The sequence below is a fragment of the Mytilus edulis genome, chromosome 10 (genome assembly GCF_963676685.1).
Source record: "Mytilus edulis chromosome 10, xbMytEdul2.2, whole genome shotgun sequence".
Taxonomy (NCBI): Eukaryota; Metazoa; Mollusca; class Bivalvia; order Mytilida; family Mytilidae; genus Mytilus; species Mytilus edulis.
This window is the reverse complement of record NC_092353.1, coordinates 13,474,938-13,498,545: the sequence shown is the minus strand read 5'-3', so window position 1 is coordinate 13,498,545 and position 23,608 is coordinate 13,474,938. Positions and strand designations below refer to the sequence as shown.

At 31.9% G+C, this 23,608-nt stretch overlaps 2 protein-coding genes across 2 annotated transcripts in view; one reads left to right on the top strand and one right to left on the bottom strand.

The window, feature by feature from the left end:
- The window catches only part of LOC139493445 (tubby-related protein 4-like), a 69,032-nt gene extending 45,847 nt beyond the window's left edge, over positions 1-23,185 (bottom strand). The window contains exon 1 of the mRNA XM_071281848.1: positions 22,959-23,185. The gene's annotated coding sequence lies outside the window, so the exon portion shown is untranslated. The remainder of the gene's footprint in view (positions 1-22,958) is intronic.
- LOC139493479 (importin subunit alpha-1-like) overlaps positions 1-23,608 on the top strand; it is a 343,903-nt gene that overhangs the window by 197,262 nt on the left and 123,033 nt on the right. The window lies entirely within an intron of this gene.

The following is a 23,608-nucleotide window of genomic DNA, read 5'->3' as shown; positions in this document are numbered from 1 at the left end:
ATGATTATCGCACGTTATTTTGTTAACATGTTAATAATTGCATGCTTCCCGAGCGGTTTTCTTGATTTACTTTCATCAGGAACGCTCAAAGTCAAATAGTTGGTCAGCTTTGCATGAGGGAGTTAAATTCATAATTTAACAATTTATAACTACAAAAGAGAAGGATTAAAGTAAACTAAGTTATTTCAAAGACATATAAAAATAAAGGTTTCCAGTGAATTTGTTTATGATTTAATTTGTTAAAAAAAAAATACGTTTTTTGTTTTATTAAGTTCACTCATTTAAAATAGTCAAAGTTTTGTGACCATATGTAACATATAGGTCTGTTTCATATCCTGACTAGAACTGACATTGAAAAAGAGTTTTAATTTGTAGACCATTATGGAATTTTCCTTTCACAGATGCCCAGGGATATATGTTACATTTAAAATAAATCGAAGATCAATTGCTGCTTCTTCAGAGCAAACTAAACAACTGCAAGTAAATATATGATATTTCTGACAAAAACACATAATTAGGTCAATAGGAATGTCTTAACTTTCACAGTTAAAAAATTTTAATTATCAAAGTACCATGCAATAATCAGTCTTTACAGTTAGCTGCTATATCGTCTATTCAGGATATATTGGATTTATGTCATATCGGTCATTTTATAATATACAATGATGGTATAAAATGTACCTTAACTGCAAAGGCCTCTATTAAATGCGATATCCATATCAACGTTAAAGACAAGAATTCTGTATGTAGGCTTTATTCGAACACAACAGTACATGGGGACACGTTTCAGACTTTTATAAAAAGGTAAAGGGGCATTGATATATCTTTCAAAGGTTTTCTTTTTACACTATAGTTTTCATTTTTTTTTAGCCCTCTAACTTTCATGCAACATTCTGAAAAAAAAAGATTGGTGTTTGACCTGACCAACTAAATATCATTTGTTTCATTTTGTTTTAAACACATGATTCGTTTTGATTTCACCCGAAGCAAAATTTCAAGGAAATAACATAATAGGATCACAGAATTACGTTTGTTCTATTGAGGAAACTAGTTACATAAAAGTACAGAAGAATGAAAGAATATAGTCATCTAATTAGACTAACCAATCCCTCAGAGTTTAGTTAGCAAAATCAGACGACCACTGTCGTTTCAAGTACTTGGAACAATCCCTTTATGGTGAAGCTTATCTAACGTAAGAACTTAGAGAAACCGAAAACTTGTCATAGTTCATCGCATTAGAAGTTTTTGTGAATTAAAGTATCGAAACCTGTCAAATATTTCAATTTCAACATGTATTATTTTTTTATGTTGTGGTAGCATAAAGTCAAATACGATTAAGGTTGAGTTGACAAAAGAAATAGAAGATAACTGACGTGAAGTCAAATAAGATAACGCAATAATTCATAATAAAATCAAAATTAAAAAGTACTATCATATATAATACTAAGCAAAGGGCATGATCTGTGTGGCAATATTTCGATTTATTCTACGGTTTATTTAAATTTTCTTATTGTTCTCTACAAAAATAAGCAAATCACATTCCACTCACATCTGGTAGCAAACTCGAATAAAAATGGGATTGGACGCGAGTTTAAGAAGGCCAACATATTGATACTACGACAATCGAAACAAAACCAAAACTGTTTTTAACTGCAATATTTCTTAACAAATTGATTTAACATGAATGATACCATTACTATTAGACATACGAGGGGAAAACAGGATATGTAAAAAATACAAATTGGTAATAAAACTACTTATTTCTTTAGTAACAAAAATACGAATATAAATACTATGACATTAAAAATTAGAATACGAATACTATTGTATTTCAAAATTGACGTATCAAGTAACTCACTATCGTTTTACTTATATCCCACTGTGTTATTATCCTCTTCATTGTCATAGCTCTAGTTTTTCCAACATTCTGATGTCCAATGGTAGTATTTTTATCATAAGGAATGGGATGTTAACAATAGATCATTAAGAATATGAAATAAACATTTTTTCGACCTAAAAGAATTCGTGTTTTTATTTCAGCTTCATCACGGGAATATAATAAATATTTTTTATATAGGGGGAAAAGAAATCATTTCAAAAATTATAAGATGGTCAGTCCCTCTTCTTTCAAATACATTTCTAATATAATAAAGGAACAGATTAGAAGGCTGTATAGAAAAATAATGAGTGGCATATTGTTGCAAATGAACAGTAAATACTACATAGGATTATATGCTTAAATAACAAGCTGGAGCTGAAAACTGGCATATTATTGGCGAATAGTTCTAAAAAATTATGAGACCAACGTATAATTTCAATGAAGGATTAAAGGTGGCATAGGATCTACGTCAATGGAATTACAACCTAACGACTCAATAACACAAGAAAATATATCAAAGGACCAAAAGACGCATAATTTGGAGAAGTAGCATACATACGTCAATTATAAAATCTTGAAACAGGAAACATTTCTCGTTAAAAAAAAATGTTCATTTTCCATAAATTCATAATTGTCTTTAACCGCATTATTTCGCAATTATTGATATTTCTATGTCACAAACATAAGAGTACTTTGTTACTATTTTTTCAAGTTACGTCCCACTAGATTTGAACAACTTTCGTTAATTGTTTCCGTGACTTAGTGAAACTAACTCAAAAAATAATCATACTATTTTTATAATTGCACCACTTTCTAGAATCACCACGCCGAAATTGAATTTTCACTTCGTTTTCCGTCCAAAAATCTTGTTATTGATTTGGAATAAACGGCAGGCGGGTATAAGCAACAGCTTGTGAACCAATGCTTTTCAAATTTGTTGTATTGGTGAAAAACTGGTGGTCAAGTTATAAATTGACCCTGTATACTTGCAGCCTTAATAAGATATTATCTAATGAGCGATCATTGCTTATATTTAAATATTGTTAAAAGGTAAGGAAACATACATTTTTTTCAGGTGATTGTTCTCCAAGCATGAATGATGTTTTAACATAACGTGAATAGAAATTTTGGAAAAATAGAAACTATAAATATATGAACAAATATATTGCAGAAATGTGAAATATATACTAATTTATGCGTTATGACTAACAAAAAACGTTAAATGAGTCTCATTCTTATTCTGCGTTCTAAATTTCATTATACTATCAGCATACGACACTGCATCTGATACTTTTTCGATAATTTATATTGTATCTTTCAACATAGTGTTAAGTGGGAGTAGGAGTTGACATAATAATATCCATCATTTTACCTCTGAAATTTAAAAAGAGGTTATATTCTTTAATCCCACAAACAAATCTAGTATCGAGAGAAAAAAAATGCATTTCTGTTTCATTATTTAAAAAAATGTTAGAATGGAGTACAAACTTGAGTTGTGAATTTAAAGTAAATGATTTTCGTGAAGTTTCTTCACCAATCAAGTACAATATATTTAATGAGATCAATATTTAGCACACAATACGTTTAAAAGGAGGAAATGTCACACACCACCAACATGCAATAACAAACAATTTGCCACCATCCTAACAAAGATTATTTTAAACCTTTCTGTTCTCCCAAATGGCAACAGTTGTAGCAAACATGATATGACACTGTCTTAGCTTCTTTAGTGGTATATAGCCTCTGATTAAATTGTTGAGCTTAGTGGAGTTCTTCCTAATGACGGAATTGATTATTTGGTGTTTCTTTTTATTCCGATTGTGTCACATCACTTAATTACTGACTGGGTTTATATAAACGGTTTAATACAATCTTCTCTGTGAAAGTGTGATAAAAATTTAGATTACTTCCTCTAGGATTTACTATAGTGAATAATCACCAGGGATTCATAAGGCATTCTGACTTTACAAAATGCAACTGAATGTTGGAGGTTAGGACAGAACAACCTTGGAAACAACAAAACTGCTAGGAAGGTCAATAATCAAACGTCATCAAGTTTTTATTCATGATTTTGATTGTGCATAATATTAACGGTGTCAGTTGTTATTCTACACACAATGTTTTTTTCGACAATATTTTTCTCTTCGGTGACGCTAAAGGCTAAAATTTTATAATCTACAAAAATAAATATAAACTTTAATTGCAGATATACCCAAAAAGGACTGGAAACGTGTAATCAATACCGACATAGAATCAGAGCTGAACTTAAAGGAGAAACATTCCTTTATTGGAGATGACTTTCTAATATCTCAAAAGCATAACTCTATTATCAATTGTAAATTAGGAAATAAAAGACCTTTAAAATTAGCCAATGATTATACAGACACTGTGATAAACATGTTAAATGATTTTTAAACATTACTGAACATCAGCCTCGTTAAATAAACCAGTAACATTTCTCTTCCAATATTCTATCACCTACTTAACACTTTCTAAAGTGGCAAAAGCTCTTAGCAATATTTGACCAAGCGTTCTGAATAATTAAAACAACCGGACAAATTGATCTCTTGTTAAGTAAGTAGCTGTACGATCGATTTAATGATAGAAGTCTTTTTGTTTCATATCATCTGAACAATCATACTCTGAAGGGAAAAATGTAAAGCTACAGCTCAAACAATAAGTAACGTATTGTGGTATAGCGACTAAAAATTAAATGGGAAAGTTTAAGGAAAACTAGGTATTCCAGTTATATCAAAAAAGACAATGTACTTACTAAAATGAATGATAATGTTTTCGACTGAAAATTAGATATAGAGAGAAAAATAACAGCGTTCTTAAAAAATGCCTTAAAATTTGGAAAGTTGTGTTGAATATTGAGTTTGTACAAAAATATAGTCACAAAGTTTAATTCAAAATGTCAGAAATTTTGAGATATGCTGGATTAATAATGTTTCAAAATGAAATATAACATGTTTAACTTGCATGTCGTCTTTGTTTTTTGCATGAGAAGCGTCGAAGGCGAGTTTGGTTAGGGCATTTAACGAATATCGATTGTGCTAAGAAAACGAATCCCTGTGTAAAAAATATCTTTAAAGCATCGAGCTAGATACCCTTATAATACAAAAGAGATAACATATGAACATCGGCGAGATAACCTCGTACCATTAGAGAGATAACTTTAGAAATTAGTAGCGATAACCTTAAGATTATCCCTTTAGCATACTTGCAAATGTATAATTATGTATATGATTCGTATTACCATACCTATATATTGTAAAACATGTGGTTGATAAAGAATTGAAAATATATCCTTATGTCTGTCCTTATGAGTGCCTAAGTTGTAATAAATTGTTTTGTCTTTTCTTGTCTTGTAACGAGCGAAATCAGAGAGTTTTAGTGTTATCCTTCCATCATCTGATAAATTACAGCTTGGTATTAGAAAACAAGTTGCTGCTTATTGAGCAATGCGTACCATTCAAAATATGTGTCAATCAATAATTACGAACTTATCAATTAAACTGCTTCCATCATGGAAACATTGATTATTGAAAAAGTTACAGAATAAAAACAAAGGTCTTCCATTGACATGTCATGAATATTGTTTTGCATTGTTGGATATTTATTGACTTCTTAACATCATTGAAAATATACTTGCTGTTACCTTATGTGACCTTATGACAGGTCCTGTCTTTTTCATTTATTTTGCGTCGAGTCTAATTGTTTAAACCAACCAGGATGAAAACAGATATAAAACTAAATTACCTATACTAAACTTAAAATTGTTTAACAAGGTGCTTTTTGTTGGTTTTTTTTCGTATATCAAAAATGATTCAAGACATACAGAATAATATGACAATAAACAATTCAGTTTTTGAATTTAAGAAAGATTTTAGGAAAAATAAGCATATGACAATAATCTCTATATAAACTGTATGATAAGGCATATACCAACAAAACAATGGATATTCTAAGTGGTATGGTCTGAAGAGTATTCCTGTGTTGATCGAACAGCTAACGATATGTTTAATAATAAGGGGTCTGTTTGCTTTCTTTTTATATCATATATTTAGTTTTTGTCTGTCAACGACTTATATCAAGCGAAGATGAAAAGAATCGTCATAATATTTCATCGTGTTGTCGTAGTTTACAGCGTCATACACGTTTTCAAAGGAAGTACATTTTAGAATTAGAATTTACGATAAAAAAAAAAAGTCATCTGGTTACAGTTGCGATACAGCATGCTTGCATTAGGTGTTTAAATAATCATACAGAAGATGGTGAGACCATACTCTGCAGCCAGGCTCTTACTAAATCAGAAATTAATTTTCTCGTCAGGTTAGGTTGACAAATTAATAATTACCAAGACGATAAAACTATGAATATATACACATTCAATCAACTGGTTTTATGTTTGACTTGAACATTTGTATCAACAATGATTGATTCCACCAAATTGAATTTAAATTCAAAGTGACTTCATAATGAATTTAAACAGACTGACATTAAACTTTCACTATAATAGGTCTACATCGAAGAACAAAATGATTGTTTTTTCCAACTTTCTAGAAATAATGATTTATTATACAAGTTTAAACGATCGTAGAAATAGAAAAAAAAATCTCTAAAAAAGCCAATAAAGCACGACTATCAAACATTAAGTAATGCTGTTTAGTAAGTTATTAGTGTCTGATTTCAAATACTTTATGGAGACAATCAGTTCTGTGAGAAATAAGACAATCAATATAAAAATAAGGGGATGGGATATGATTGCCAATGAAAAAGCCATAGACCAATAGATGTGGGTAGATGCTACTATATGTCAATGAAGAAATTTAGAAATAAAACAAACATGATAGATAGAAAGCAACCAAAGACAAACATTGAATTACAGGCTCCTGACAGGAACAGTTAGATAATGAATATGGCTTGGTTAAACATGTACACCCTCCATCGTAACAACCTATTCTAAGACATTACAGCACAAAAAAAGAACAAACAAAATTTGTTAAGGACTTGACTCATCAGATCTTCGATCGACAGGAAGCACATGAAAAAAAACCAGAGAAACATCACCAAGAAAAGGAAAATTACAATAAGGAACGAACAATCTCATTTATCGGACATATTTATGTAGAGGTTTCTGTGTGCAACTGAAATATTCAAACCTAGAAAAGGACAAATACTGCTGTTTAAATAGTTTAAATGAAATGTAGAATGATCGTTACTTAATTTGGTCATACACTAATAAAACCTAACAAACAATGCAGGATGAATCCCAAAAATGTTGACCACGTGTGATCTCTACGCCGAAAAGACCATGTTCGAAAGCTTCCATAATTAGAGAGATAGTAGTTCACCTTATTATCCTGGCTTTTCAAAGTCGATAATAGATATTTCAGCTGTAAATAAATATCATTCAAAGAAAATCAAACTAAGCAATTGAAATTGTTAACACGTTTTATAAAACAAAGAAATCAGGTTAATGAAGTCATGTTTCAAATTGTAGATAATGAAATCGATTTCAAAACAAAACATACGGAATATTTCAAAACAACAGAGTATAGCTATAATTCATATTAATTGATCTATTAAGACAAAACAAATATTTGAAGAACCAATTTTCAAAACTGTTTTAGTTTTACAGATAAAAATATCATAAAACCTGAATATTTAATGTATTTTTTTCCAATTTCCGAAAAGGGTAAAATAATTCCAAAATCAATCAATGTAATATATCTATTACAGCTTCTATTAAACTGTTGGCCAATTTATTTTATTGAAATCTGAAACATCACTGCAAACACATTTGTATCGAACAAACTGATAAATGGATATTCGATGAGAAGGAGAAAAGTAATAAAGTGTCCCCGTTTGTTAATCCTTCTTAATGGCTTATTGTATTATAAGTTTACAGGCTATAGCTAACATATGATACCTGATCTATAGCCAGATGAATAAACGAAGATAATTTGTTGTGAAATAAAAATAACAAATATTAGAAACACAAGAAAATTACAGAAACTATTTTTTTTGCAATAAACGGATGAACAAAGGTAGGAAAACAAATGTGAAAATAACTGATCGAACTCCTTCCGAAACGTTGTGACGATGGTGATGAACCACTCGATAAGGTATCCGGCTCGTTAACATATCAGACAATAGTACCTTTTTATACAAAGTAGTTAGAACTTTTTCTTTCTGATGTAATATTTGAACTATGAACTATGTTTTTGCAAACTTTGTATAAATGAAAGCTGAAATTATTTGGATCCTATATATAATTCTTAAAATAATTTCCGCTTCTGTTCAATTTATATAGCTTTCAGAGTGTGTATGCGGTTGGTCGACGTGTATGCGCATCGTCGATGTGTATAAGTATAGACGAAATATATACGTATAGCCCAAGTGTTTAAGTACAGTATTGGTGTATTGATATAGCCGAGGTGTGCACGTATGGTCGAACTGTGTAAGTATAGTAGTAGGGTATAAGTACAGTCGAAATGTTACGTATAGTGGAAACATGTCGAATATTTCTGTTCCGGCATATCGCGTTTGTGCTATATGCAATTTTGTGTAAGCAGGTGTTTATGACAATTGTTTGTATAATTGGATCTCTGCTGTATTCTAAAACGACTGATATACGCCTGGAGTAAAATAAATACCACAAAGGCTGTAAAGCAATTAAGCTTACAACGGAAATTGACACGAATAGATGGTGTGTCCCTTAAAATCTAACAAATAAACCTGTATTTGAACAGCGGTATACTACGGTTGCCTTTATTTGATAGTTATATTCATGATAAAACAAAATATATCTTGTTTAACAAAATTTGCAAAATATTGGAGTACAGTAAACACTATGAAATGACCAAACACATACAGTCACAAACAGATAAAAACTGCAAACATTACCAATGTGTCAGGTATTGCATTATCATACTGAGAAAAAAGTTTAGGAAACAAATATTGTTCATTTCTAATATCACAAAAGACAATATACTTCTAAACATAACCTTACATAGATGATCGTTACAAACAGAAACCATACTGCACAATAATAACACAACCAAACAATATCAAATGTTATGTGTTACTGCTTTGGAAGTTTTGATATGTTGCTTAACTGTTTGTTCAATGCATCATTGTTCTTATCTTTCAAATGTAAAAAAAAAACACGAATTTTCTTTTACATTGTTAGTTCATCAATATGATCCTTGAAATTGTTTGGACGAGAACATTTCCCTCCTTCACTATATTCAGATGATTTGTAGAATCCGAGAATTGTAAAATATTCTTAAATTCTTTTGAATGTACCGATTTGTTAAACCATCATATTGTATTCCAACTGAGGCAATATTTTCAGAACTAATTTAAGAGATTATCATTGTTAGAGAAAAACATGTAGGTAAAGTTAATGAACTGCATATAAAGTACCCTTCCTTTGCATTTACGTTTATCAATAGTGTTTAGTAATGTTTAGTCATGAAATTAAACACCATTTCCAAGCGTTTTCATTAGACCTCACATGGAAACGGAAATGAACAGTGAATCACAACTCGTACAATTGTTTTGCCTGAAATGTCTTTGTCATGTATTGATGGAAACACGAATTCTACTTTGGACATTAGTCTACACTATTATCTTTGAATACTAGTCAAACTTCACATAAAGTAACAAACTTCCAGAAGTCCGTAATTTTTATCAAAATTTACAAAAATTAAACCATATAAAACGCATCCCATCACATATATAATAATTGCAATAAAATCAAAAAGGGAGACAAACACGCCGCAGAAAACGATAGACCAGTCTCATTGACATCAGTACCTTGAAAACTACTAGAACACATCATATGCAAGCACATTCTAAAACACCTTGATAAACACAGAGTCTTAACATCACTTAATCATGGATTTAGATCTGGCTATTCATGCGAAACACAACTGCTAGTCACCTTACAAGACTTCATGAAAGCATTTGACGCTGGACTACAAACTGACATTGCAATCATGGATTTCCAAAGCATTTGACACTGTGCTACATAACAAGCTATTATCAAAAATGGGAGAATATGGAATCCGAGGACCACTTAACAACTGGCTAAATATGTTTCTTACGCAGAGGAAAATGAAAGTTGTAGTAGAGGGGGAACAGTCGGAAGAAGTAAAAGTGGAACAGTACTTGGACCATTACTCTTCCTAAGTCACATAAATGACCTCCTGGACACTGTCAAGTCATCAGTACGGCTGTTCGCCGATGACTGCCTACTGTATTACTGTATAGAACAATCAAAACAGAAAAAGATCACAAACTGCTGCAAGAAGACCTAGCAAACCTAGAAAATTGGCAAAATAAATGGGGTATGCGATTTAACGCTAAAAAATGCTACATCCTGAGCATCAAAAACAAAAGCCAGAGATTCTACACACTCAACGGCCAGATACTCCAACAAGTTCAGAACACCGTTGCAAAAAAGGCAGGTTCAAGCCATGGCTTCCTCAGAAGGAATTTCAGATACTGCCCGCAGGAATGTAAGAAAACCGCTTACATTTCCTTAGTTAGATCAACAATGGAATATGCAGCAACAGTATGGGACCCCTACAGTATAGAAGATTCAAACAAACTAGAGTGAATACAAGGACAAGTAGCACGCTTTATAACAGGCGACTACAAAACAAGAGAAGATGGCTGCGTAGCAGACATGCTCGCCAAACTTGAACTTCAAGAACTAAAGGCCAGACGCACTAGCCAAAAACTTATATTTTTGTACAAGGTGGTTGAGGAATTGGTACCTGCTATCGATCCAGACGACTTTTTAAAATCAGCCAGACCAAGACGAACCATCACAGCGAAAAAGTTTGAAAATTACCAGGGAACAAACATAGGGGAAAACAAGTGAGGACAATACTAGGTGCTTTGACATTCCCACCAGTAAAACTCAGCAATACTCAAACTCATTCTTTGTGTCCACAGTTATTAACTAGAACCATATTGAGGACACTATTGTGCGCGAAACAAGCGTTGAGAGCTTTAAATCTGCTCTCACGAGACGTCAGTAAATCGACGATGCCTTCACACCGTTGTATTAAAGCCAGAATTGGTAGCTACGACGTAACCATACAGATACAGAGATCAAATTTCTGAAAAAGTGTGAGATGTTTTCCGTGAATAAATCATGTATCGGATGAACCAATTGGCTGAAGATAAATTGACGAACAACGGAAATGTCGTACAACAATATTCTATTCGAAAACTACGGTTCAAGTAGCACACAAATCTTTGGAGATATTACGAAAAGAAAAAGTTTGTAAATTGTAGATAAGTCAAATCTATTTTACATGTTCAAACAGACAAAACTTACGACATGCAGTGTAATATTGTCTTATCTCTAACGTGAGAGAAGAGGGAGTATATCATTTGCTCCAAAGCATGTAACTAGTTTACTTTACAGAAATCAATTTTTGTTGCAAAGAAACACAGATTCGTTAGTACAAAATGGTGCGTGTAATAACTGCGATTGTATTCGGAGTGTTTATCGCTAAACCAGAAACTGAAATCTATTTTATTTTATCATAATACATGTAATATATCTCTACATAAACAACGCAAACGAGATTTGTCGGATATGCAAATACAAGTTTATCAATGTCTTCTTTAATCAGACAAATAATCAAAGAAATAAAGTCAGAAGAGACACAATCATTGTCCACAAAGATTTATCGGATGTCAATCATTACTGGACATAGTCAATTACCATATGTATCAACGGGGGAGGGGGTCAGTAACTCTTATGAACATCGACTGGACTTGCTCATTCAACACGTGTATCAACGGGATCAATAACTCTTATGAGCATCAACTAATTACTGGACATAGTCAATTACCATATGTATCAACGGGGGTCAGTAACTCTTATGAGCATCGACTGGACTTAGTCAATTATCATCTGTATCAACAGGGTCAGTAACTCTTATGAATATTAACAAATTACTGGACATAGTCAATTACCATGTGTATCAACAGGGGGTAAGTAACTCTTTGGAGCATCACCTAATTACTGGACATAATCAATTACCATGTGTATCAACAAGGGGTCAGTCTCTCTTTGGAGCATCGCCTACGTACTGAACATAGTCAATTACCATGCGTATCAACAGGGGGCAGTAACTCTTTGCAGCATCACCTTATTACTGGACATAGTCAATTACCATATGTATCAATGGGTCAGTAACTCTTATTTGATCATCAACTCATAACTGAATATGGTCAATACATTGATGGACTTTGGCTGTTTTCTGCTCTTTGTTTGGGTTCTTGTCTCTTTAACATTTATCCAATTCATATTCTCAATTTTATTAATTGCCATGTGTATCACCCGGGATCAGTAACTCTTATGAACATCAACAAATAACTTGACATGGTCAATATCAATGTGTATCAACTGGGGTCAGTAACTCTTAAGGTCATCAGCACAATAACGGTTCATTACCCTTATTCTAAAAAATATGTTAATTAACAGAAACGAGAGTGTCATGGGTAACATGGATATATATACGATGATTTTAAGGAAATAAATTGATATGGCAAATACCTATCTAGAATATATACCATCATGTCTAATGCAGTTATTAAGCTTAATCAGAAATGCCCAAAAAATGGAAAAATTCTCCCTTTTTTTTTGGTTGATAAAAAAACTATTTAAATCAATCTTCTTGTTTCAAAGGCATTAAGGACTTAAATTAAACCTGTTACTCATTGCTTTCTAACTTATTCCCGTTCAATTCACTTGAGCAATTTTCAAATTGGAAATCACGTTCCGTGGATCAATTTGCAATATATATTATAACCAGATTCCATCAGATTTGTTTATGGAATGGAATTGTCTTTTCTACACTTAAGTTGGAATAGACAGAAGCATAACTATTATCAATTCAGCATGATTTCCCTAAGGATTGGCGATCTGTAAACGAAACGACTGAATATCAGAAACAGGGCTACAATTTTGCTGCATATAACATCACGATAAAAACTGTCTGTCTCTGTATCATATCCATCTATATTATGTCTATATCATTTAAGGGTTTTAAAATATTCATTTATTAATGTCTATATTGGGAATCCTAACCGATACAGACCATCTGATGTATGATTATCTTTCAATAAGGGTCAGAATTTGAAAAATGAGTATTAACACCAATGTCATGTATCATGTATATAACAAAGAACAAAGTTTTATCATTACGTACTTTCAATAACGTCATATTACTTTGGTATTTTCCTAACCATTATTTATTAGTTATGGTTTTACTAAAGAAAAAAATGATATTTTTGTTCACATTAAGTTGTATTCTGATCATTTAAGCTCCTCTTGAAATTCCCTCATGGGTCCGTGGTAACAATTTTCCTTGATAATCTACAGGATTAGCTTTAAGAAAATATGGATTTTTTTTCTCTCAATCAAAGCAGTTTCTTCTTTGATTTCATTTTTTCTTACATTTTCAATCAAATATGATAAATATAAGTGACCTTGAGCTGTTTCTGCCCTTTGGTCCGTTTTTGTCTCTTTGATACATTTTAACTTAATATATGGTATGTGTTTCGTTATTGTCGCCCTTTAGTGGGAGGTATGTTCTTTTTTGTCCTCGTTATTTGGTCTCTGGTGAATAATTTCATTGGCAATCGTACCATATATCTATATTTCGTTTTTAGATGAAATACACAAACAACAAAGATATAATATACTCTCAGATATGCCCTAACTGAAAACAGCCGAGGTCTTTTTATCGGAATCACAATCGTAACATCATAATTATTGTCCCCTTATTATCTGCATTCATTTGTGTGTAAGCGAAACAGAATTCGTATCTTTCAAGTATTCTATTGGCGAAGATCATGGTATAGGGTAAGATGACTCCATTTGCTCTTACTGTTACAGGAGTAAAGATTCCATGTTTGAAACAGTATATGTGTATAAATCTGACAAAGAATACGTATAAGATATAATTTATTGATTGCTGTATAATACTTTCAGATATATATAGAAGATGTAAAGAATAATTGATCTTGTATGAATAAAACATTATATATTTTATATCTTTGGATGAAAATCTATCTTTTTCATAAACGGATTTGGTCATAAATAAAATATGCTTTTCATTTACAAAACGATCAGACATTTTTATCAATATTGTAAAAAAAAAATCATGGACATGCGTATTCGTCCGAAAACAAATTGCCTGTCAATGAGAATAAATAATGTTGGCAAATAAACTCACCATAGATGCAGACTCACGTAAAGTAGATATAACAAAAAACAGACTTACAGTAAAAATAATAAATAAAATAATGTTGTGGTTCAAAGTATGACGGGACACATACGTACAGTTTCACGTCAAATACGGCTGAATTTATCTATGTAAAGTCTACCCATAAATGATAGAAGGTTTTCATTACTGGTGTAAAATTGCGCGTTTGAAATTCGCACAGGTAGACATTTTACAGAGTTTGTCTTTAGTGCCGTGTGGAGGCAGTAGAGTGCCTCCCCGTGCTTCAGGTTTATGCTCTTATAATATACTAGATTATGGAGTGTGTGTCCGAGCGAGAACTGCTCTAATTCATTACTTTAGGAATATTTATCAAAAAGTAGTATTTCAATATTCAGCCCCATTCTACTATTTAATACTGATAGTGTTTGACATTTTTAGCCGAACAAATTTATCCATTTTATATAACTTCAATTATTGTATGCTGGTTCATATTCTGGACGCCAATCTTTGCTCCTTTATTATATAATTCACTAACAAAACAATTATGAAGCTTAGAAATGGAAAATTACTAAATACTAAACTTGTTCAAAGGGTATCCACACGTCTCAATCTTCAAAATCGGTTATCTAAAAATACTACCATCGCTAACATTTTTAACAATAAAAATCGTGGTTATCCTTCTATCTATAAGTGTCATGCCAAAAAATGACTTACATGTCCCCGTCTTTCCACCAACAATACGGTAAGGTCCACGTTTAATGGTCGCATATTTTCTTTAAATTTTGAAACTGATATAACTTGAAAAACAAACAGTATTATTTATTTACTCACATGAAACAAACCGGGGTGTGGTATTCAGTACGTAGGAGAAACTGGACGATATTTATCTAAACGCACTCAAGAACATCTGTATCGTTTTAAAAGACCCAATAAATTCAAAAGTATCATTTACCAACACCTTAAGAAGCACAACCATCCTTTTAAATATTTAGCAGTTCAACCTTTAGAAGTTGTAAATAAGCAGCCTGGTGAATCGCATTCAAAGTTTGTACGATCACGAAAAATAATTGAATTAAATTGGATTAAAAAATTACAGACAGTTTACCCTCTCGGTCTAAATGATAATATCATGGGAATTGGTAATATATCTAGAACCAATTCCGTTAACATTTTGGATATAGTTTCTAAAACTGTTCGTAAAAAACGTTCTCACGGTCGTAGAACAAATCGCAATCAAAGAAAATTTCGGGCCAATCATACCAATATTTCGGACCTAATTTCTATTTCAAAAAACAACGGCAGACATTATCTGTTAACAAAACTCTGTTCGCTACCGGTTAATAAGTTAAATAAAATTTTGGAGGATTGCAACACAATTTCATATAGCAGTCCTAAGTATGAAATTGTTCAAATTATTATGGCATATTGTTATTCTAAATTATTTCCCAAAATTGATCGCCCTGAAGATCATAAAAAACATTTTATTAAAATTAAGTATGTCAATAAAGGCTTTGATTTTGTAAATATTGCCGGTATATTTAACGACCATTCTGTTAAAGAACAAATTCCTGGATATTTTGACAATACTGAGCTACCTCTTATTTGTTATATTTACAAGAAATCTACCCGGAAATTTGTGTTTAATTATAGTCATTTGTGTAAAGATGTTAATATCAGTGAAAATACACCTACTTCATGTAATTGCAGTAATTCCGAATATATTTATGGACCCATTTCCTATGTTATTACAGGAGATCTTAACATCGTTCAAGACCGAGAGTTAAAATCATTCCTCAGAAAAGGACCTAAATATCGTCCCCCGTCAATTATTAATAGGAATGAGTGTCGTAATATCATCCACGACTCACTCCATACTTACTGTATGAAATGGATAAAACGGGAAAAAGCTGACAAAAAATCTTTGGACTCTTTTTTTAATTCAGCAATGAAGATAGTTGATATACGTATTCAACATTTTAAAGAGCATTTTACTATAAACAATAACCACAATAAACCTATTTCTCGTATCAAACATAAACTAAAAGAACTAGGCAAGGAATTTGTTTTTGTCCCGGCAGATAAAGCTGCTAATAATATTATTATTGTTTGACGTAAATTTTACATTGAGGTTCTGAAAAAGGAAATCACCAATTCACCAACATTCCAACTGACTCCATTTTCAGAAAACGAAATCTGTAACAAACATAAACTTTTAGCCACCGCTTTACAAGCAGAGCCAAATACAATGAAAGTCCCAACTATGTATTGGCTTCCGAAGCTACACAAAACCCCTTACAAATATAGATTTATTTCGTCTTCAAGTCATTGTTAAACTACTAAATTGTCTATTCTTCTTACCAGCACACTTGGTACAATTAAAAACCTGATAATAAATTGTTCAAATAAGGCCTTCGAAAATAGTGGAATAAATTACTTTTGGAGTGTCAAGAACTCGTTGGAAGTACTTGATAAATTGCATGCTTATATTGGTGATTTTGAATCTGTTCAAAGTTTTGATTTTTCTACCCTGTACCACATTGCCTCACATTCTCATTAAGAAAAAATTCACACACCTAATTAAATGGGCATTCAAAAAATCAGAATGTGAATATATATGTTCAAACTCTTTTAGGTCATTTTTTAGTAGTAATAAACAAAAAAACTATGTTAACTGGACATGCTTAGTTTGATACTATATATGCCCTTGAATTTTTACTAGATAACATTTTTGTTCGCTTTGGAGATTCCGTATATCGTCAGATTATCGGAATTCCAATGGGGACTAACTGTGCACCACTTATTGCGGACCTGTTTTTGTATTGTTATGAGTTACAATTTATGACAAAAATAAGCAAAGACCCATCGAAACAACATCTGATAAACAAATTTAATAATACTTTTAGATACTTGGATGATATTTTGGCTCTCAATAATGACGACTTCAGTATGTATATTAATGAAATTTATCCTGTTGGACTTACTTTAAATGAAGCTAATACTAACAATGACCACTGCCCTTTTCTCGATCTTGGTATCTATATCACTAATGGAAAGCTGAATACTAAAATTTATGATAAAAGGGATGATTTTTCATTTCCTATCGTTAATTATCCGTTTTTAGATGGTGACGTTCCCTTGTCACCATCTTACGGTGTTTATATATCTCAACTTGTACGATTCGCTCGTGTATGTAACAACGTTTTCGATTTTAACGAGAGAAATTTATGTATTACTGAAAAATTATTACACCAGGGTTTTCGATATCACAAACTAGTCAAAACATTTACTAAATTTTATCATCGGTATAAAGACACCATTCGTAAATATAGCTCAACATGCAGACTTCTAATACGTTCAGGTATTTCACATCCAATTTTTTATGGTAATATTCTTTATAAAGCACAAAGGTGTCAGTATTCACCTCAGAAACTTACAAAACCTTTGAATAGACTTATTAAGAAGGGATATAATTACGATACTGTTGTCAAGTCATTAAAGATTGCATATTTTGGCGTTAGTATTGAGTCACTGATAAGGTCTTTGCATCGGAACTAAACACATTTATTCTAAAAAAACAGTTGTTGGCATGACACGGGTTATGTTCTTCTCATATATGTTATGATGGTATGATACTAAACCCCTAACGGGAAGGATTGTGCCTGATGTTCATATGATGAAATCATAATCTTTCAGTCAGTTTAATTGAAGTCTGGAGCTGGCATGTCAGTTAACTGCTAGTAGTCTGTTGTTATTTATGTATTATTGTCATTTTGTTTATTTTCTTTGGTTACACCTTCTGACATCAGACTCGGATTTCTCTTGAACTGAATTTTAATGTGCGTATTGTTATGCGTTTACTTTACTACATTGGTTAGAGGTATAGGGGGAGGGTTGAGATCTCACAAACATGTTTAACCCCGCCGCATTTTGCGCCTGTCCCAAGTCAGGAGCCTCTGGCCTTTGTTAGTCTTGTATTATTTTAATTTTAGTTTCTTGTGTACAATTTGGAAATTAGTATGGCGTTCATTATCACTGGACTAGTATATATTTGTTTAGGGACCAGCTGAAGGACGCCTCCGGGTGCGGGAATTTCTCGCTACATTGAAGACCTGTTGGTGACCCTCTGCTGTTGTTTTTTATTTGGTCGGGTTGTTGTCTCTTTGACACATTCCCCATTTCCATTCTCAATTTTATAAAAATAATTTTGTCGTATGACGGCATACATAAATGCAGACTCACGTAAAGTAGATATAACAAAAACCAGATTTAACAGTAAAAGTAATAATAATAAATAAAATAATGGTGGGTTCAAAGTATGACGGGATACATAAGTACAGTTTCACGTCAAATGTATATCATAAAAAACAGACTAAACAGAAAAAGTAGTCTTATTGAATAAAATAGTTTAGTCATTCATAGTATGTCAAGATCCTTAAGTAAAAGTAATATCAATAAATGAAATAATTTTGCCGTTCAAAGTATGTGGTTTTACGTAACCACAGAGTCACTTAATTTATAAATATGACCATATCATTGATAATCCATTTCAGCACAGAAGTGTTGACTACTGGGCTGGTGATACCATCGGGGAATTAAACTCCACCAGCAGAGGAAGTTTCTGTTTGGAGGAGTTTTGATAAAAATATTAAGATCCCATATATTAAAATTAGGAAATTTCTGATTGGAGGAGTTTTGATAACTCCATAACAAAACCATTTTAAGATTCCACCATAGGACCGAAAATGAAAAGACTCCAGTTTTAAAATGAAGAATTTGGCGTTGATCGGAGATACGCCAATGAGACACCATTCAAGAATTTGGCGTTGATCGGAGATCTTAAATATTTTCTGTTTAATTTTAAAATTAAATCTTTTGGATACACTTTGGACAAATCGCCATCTCTTATCTATATAAGAAATATGTCTGGTGACCTCTAAAAAGATCTAGGAAAATGTGGTATGAGTGCCAATAAGACAACTCTCTCATCCAAGTGACTTTTTGTAACTAGTGTCATTTGAATGGTGTCTCATTGGCGTATAGAATAGTGTCCGTTGTTCTTATTTAGACATTGGTAACATAATCTCCTAATATTGTAATTATCATAATAAAATTCAGATCTGACAAACGGTCGGGATAGAGTAGTGACTGTCGTCCTTATTCAGATCTTGATAATAGAATTTCCTAATATGGTAATTATCATAACAAAATCACGGTCGGAAAAACGGGCGACCTTTCCTTTTCATTATTGTTTTTCTTATCATTGCTTTTATGTATTTTGTTAACTCCTTATTATGGAGTCTTCATTCCTCAATTTGTTCAATATGCCAAGGACGTATAACTAACAATATACGGCCTTGAATATGCCCATATTTGTAGGTATTACGTCTTAGATTTTAATAACTGTAATATTTCTATTGTTATAACATCATTAAGAAAGGGATGACGAAGGTTGTCACTTTGGTTCCAGGTCTTATTCTTGGTCGTGTGCAAGATTGTCTCTTTGGTTACAAGTCTTATTCTTTGCATTGCACAATATTGTCTCTTTTGTTACAAGTCTTATTCTTGGCCATGTGCAAGGTTGTCTCCTTGGTTACCAGTCTTATTCTTGACATTGACAAAGATTGTCTCTCTGGTTACAAGTCTTATTCTTTACATTGCCCAAGGTTGTCTCTTTGGTTACAAGTCTTATTATTAGCATTGTGCAAGATTGCCTCTTTGATTACAAGTCTTTTTTTTGGCATTGTGCAATATTATCTCTTTGGTTACAAGTCTTTTTTTTGGCATTGTGCAATATTGTCTCTTTGATTACAAGATTCTTGGCATTGTGCAATATTATCTCTTTGGTTACAAGTCTTATTCTTGATATTGACAAAGATTGTCTCTCTGGTTACAAGTTTAATTCTTGACATTGCCCAAGGTTGTCTCTTTGGTTACAAGTCTTATTCTTTGCATTGCACAATATTGTCTCTTTGGTTACAAGTCTTATTCTTGACATTGCCCAATATTGTCTCTTTGGTTTTAAGTCTTATTCTTGACATTGCCCAATATTGTCTCTTTGGTTACAAGATTCTTGGCATTGTGCAATATTATCTCTTTGGTTACAAGATTCTTGGCATTGTGCAATATTATCTCTTTGGTTACAAGATTCTTGGCATTGTGCAATAGTGCCTCTTTGGTTACAAGATTCTTGGCATTATGCAATATTGTCTCTTTGGTTACAAGTCTTATTCTTGACATTGTGCAATATTGTCTCTTTGGTTACAAGTCTTATTCTTGGCATTGTGCAATATTATCTCTTTGGTTACAAGTCTTATTCTTGATATTGACAAAGATTGTCTCTCTGGTTACAAGTTTAATTCTTGACATTGACCAAGATTGTCTCTTTGGTTACAAGTCTTATTCTTGACATTGACAAAGATTGTCTCTCTGGTTACAAATCTTATTCTTGACATTGACCAAGATTGTCTCTTTGGTTACAATTCTTATTCTTGTCATTGTGCAAAGTTATCTATTTGGTTACAAGTCTTATTCTTGGCATTGTGCAATATTATCGCTTTGGTTACAAGTCTTATTCTTGGCATTTTGCAATATTATCTCTTTGGTTACTAGTCTTAATCTTGGCCATGTGCAAGGTTGTCTCTTTGGTTACAAGTCTTATTCTTGGCATTGTGCAATATTATCTCCTTGGTGACAAGTCTTATTCTTGGCATTGTGCAATATTATCTCTCTGGTTACAAGTCTTATTCTTTGCCATGTGCAAGGTTGTCTCTTTGGTTACAAGTCTTATTCTTGGCGTTGCACATGGTTATCTCTACGTTTGCCGTTTATTATGCTGGTGTATGAAAAATACCCGGGTGTCCAGCCATGTTGCCCCATGATGCTACCATATAAAGTTATTGTTTTCTCATAGACCATTGAATGAATGAATATGAACATTGCAAAAATATATAATTTAACTTAATTGCAGTTAAAAATTATAAGGGAAATAAATTCTGCCATCGCATCTCGTACGATACGATATATCTCCTCTCTCGACAGTTAAAGTTTTGATTGACTAGATAAAAAAAACTGTCTCGAGAGGAAAAATGTCGTACCACACTTGATACAGGGGTTAAGTTTACTTGTTTATAGTATAATGTATAATTGTTTGGCTAAATATCAACGAATATATACATAATTTGTGGTGTTAGCTCTGTATAACCCCAGCTTATCTGATGGATGCTGTATGTCGGAAAGTTGTCAAATATATAGACGTTTGTGTATATCCATAGTCATAAGGGATTTTAGAATTGATAGCAGATCTTTATTAGGCTCCGTTAATTTATTCATCACTTTTTCCAGATTAGGGTCGATTTAGAACTTGACTTGACTTTTTACAGATAGTAGATATTTTACTTCTTTTTAGTGTAACTTTGTTGTTGTCTCATTGACATTTACCACACACGACAAAATTAAATTCTTTTACTCGAATAATCATACGAGTCTCGCGTTGTGATGTAAACGTTAAGCAATGAATCAACTTTTAGCAATACTCAATCAATCATGCATTTTATTCATATGCAATATAAGATGCGGGAACATTCATCAATTCCTTTTAAATATGCATAACAGTTAATAGTATGTGTATTTTTATGTATCATTCAATACATTTAATTTCATGCCATATCATTATTGTTATAGATATTGGCAGTTTTTGTTTATTGAAAAGTAGTTACAATAAAATAGAATAAAAGATAACTTTTTCAGCAACATTAGATTAGTCTACACGTTTAATCTCATATGTATAATTCTATTTAATTGAGATTTAAATATTTAAAATCTGATATTGATGATGTTACAACTGATTTTACTACTAACGATACAATCATAAAAAAAATTTGAATATTCTCATAAAAACTTGTATATGATAACGTTAAATTACAATATAATAACTGTTTTTGTGTCATGAAATTGAAAAACACGTATTTCAATTTCAATAATTTCGATTTATGTTTTGTTTTAAATTTATAAATGAATAATAAGGACGGTATACGTGTAGGATTTTCGTCTAGGTGGGAAAATGCGATTTCTGTTAACACTATGACATCTTAAGATCACTCTATACTTTAAAAACGGATGGATTTCACGAATGTCAATGTCCTTGCCTGCTACCGAAAGATTGAAGATTATAACCATGGAAATTCATTCTACCAACATACAACCTTTGTTGTTAAACATTTGTGATTTGATATATTTAGGGCAATGGACATTTCACATAAAATATCTGATAAATTTTGATATAAGCAACAACCTGGATAAAACAAATTAGTGTGTCACATTATTTTAAACTTCGTATATTTCGAATTGTGGCAAACATCTTTTTCGTTTTTTCTCCTTAAATACAATAAATTTTAGAGTAGAACATCTGAAGTAAAAATGTAAGATATAATGCATGTAATGTACCTATATTTTATATACTTTATCTCTGGTGTACTAATAAGGTAATAAGCTGAAAAATGATATTAAACAGATTTGATAAAGATTCCTAATTACCAAAAGAAATGTGCTAAACACATTCAAAACCTTCTTCTTTGTGTGGTTCCAAAATGTCCATCTCATAAAAGCTTCACAAAATTAACAACTTTAACACGAATTTGATGTGTTAATAGTTTGGGTAGAGAGTATGAACATAACATTATAATTCAATAAATCAAAGATTTGCAAGTTTATAACATTTCTCAATACTATAATACTCATCAATATAATTCCATGCCAATTGTGTCCGAAAGGAGAACGCTAAACGACAAATGAAAACAAATTAGAAAATGACTTACCACTTAAGGTTCTCATGTTTCCTGTTGATTCCGTTTACGATTTGGTCGATTTTATATTCCTTTTCCGTCGTTCATGTATATCAACAAAGCTTATGTCAAACAAAGATGCTTCACGAGAGTATGATGCGCTTTCAATAAAATCAATACACACACTGAGTCATTTTATTCCAAAAGAAGCATGGCTGAGAGGCCACCGAACAGAATAATTTAGAGAACAGGGCGTTTACAGCAGTAAATTAGCTTACATATATTTTAAGAACTGTCAGTTATTGATTGTATTTGGTTAGGTATAAACCTAGGATCTGTCAATAAAGGAATCAATTTGTCTTCATTTCAGTATATCGGATTGCCATGTTATTGCAGTGAGGTTGTATTTACTTGGAACAGACTGATTGGACAGTGTGAGAGCGACATTAATCATTCTGGTTAATCTGTTTTCTTTATGACATGTTGTTACAATTAATTTATAATGTAAATTCAACTTGTATTTTTACTACTAACAAGAATTCTGATTTCTTAAAGGTTAGAGGTTAACTTAAGCAGCAGTCTGCTGTAGAGATCATGACGGGTCAATCTTTTTCACCAGTTTCCTTTTTTTTCTTCTATTTTTCTTTTATTGTTTTGTTCATGGAATCGCTACACAATGCATC